Here is a 478-nt window from a genome sequence, read left to right on the forward strand (position 1 = left end):
GTCTCACCGTGTGACGCGCCTTGACCACCGCCTTCCGTCGGTGTCTGCGCCTGCTCCCGCGCGGCAGGGGCTTTTGGAGAGGATTGGGCTCCCCCGAGCGGCTTTTGCAGAGTCTGGATCCCCTGCGAGCGCCCAGGGATGAGCCACGCCCACACTCTGGAAGGCGAAGGTTAGGGCCACCGTGAGCGAAGGCCCGGGTGCAGCTAGCTAGGAGGCGAGCCTGCGCCAGAGGCCGGGGCAGTGGGCGTGTGCATAGAGGCCCGGGATCCCCGGAGAGGGAACCCCGAGTAGCGGATGAGGAGCCTGAGGGGCGCGGCAGGGGTGCCCGGGAGCGTAGAAGAGGGTGGGGAGTAGGCGAAGGCGCAGCAGGAAGCTCCTGGGGCCTTGAGGGGCCGGCAGGGGACATCGTGGAGGGAAGGGCCAGGGCGGCGCCCGGCTGGGCTGCCCGGCCAGCTCGCCTCGCCCTGACCGCGCGCCT

This window comes from Tupaia chinensis, unplaced genomic scaffold, assembly GCF_000334495.1.
Source record: "Tupaia chinensis unplaced genomic scaffold, TupChi_1.0 Scaffold140218_1, whole genome shotgun sequence".
Classification (NCBI taxonomy): domain Eukaryota; kingdom Metazoa; phylum Chordata; class Mammalia; order Scandentia; family Tupaiidae; genus Tupaia; species Tupaia belangeri.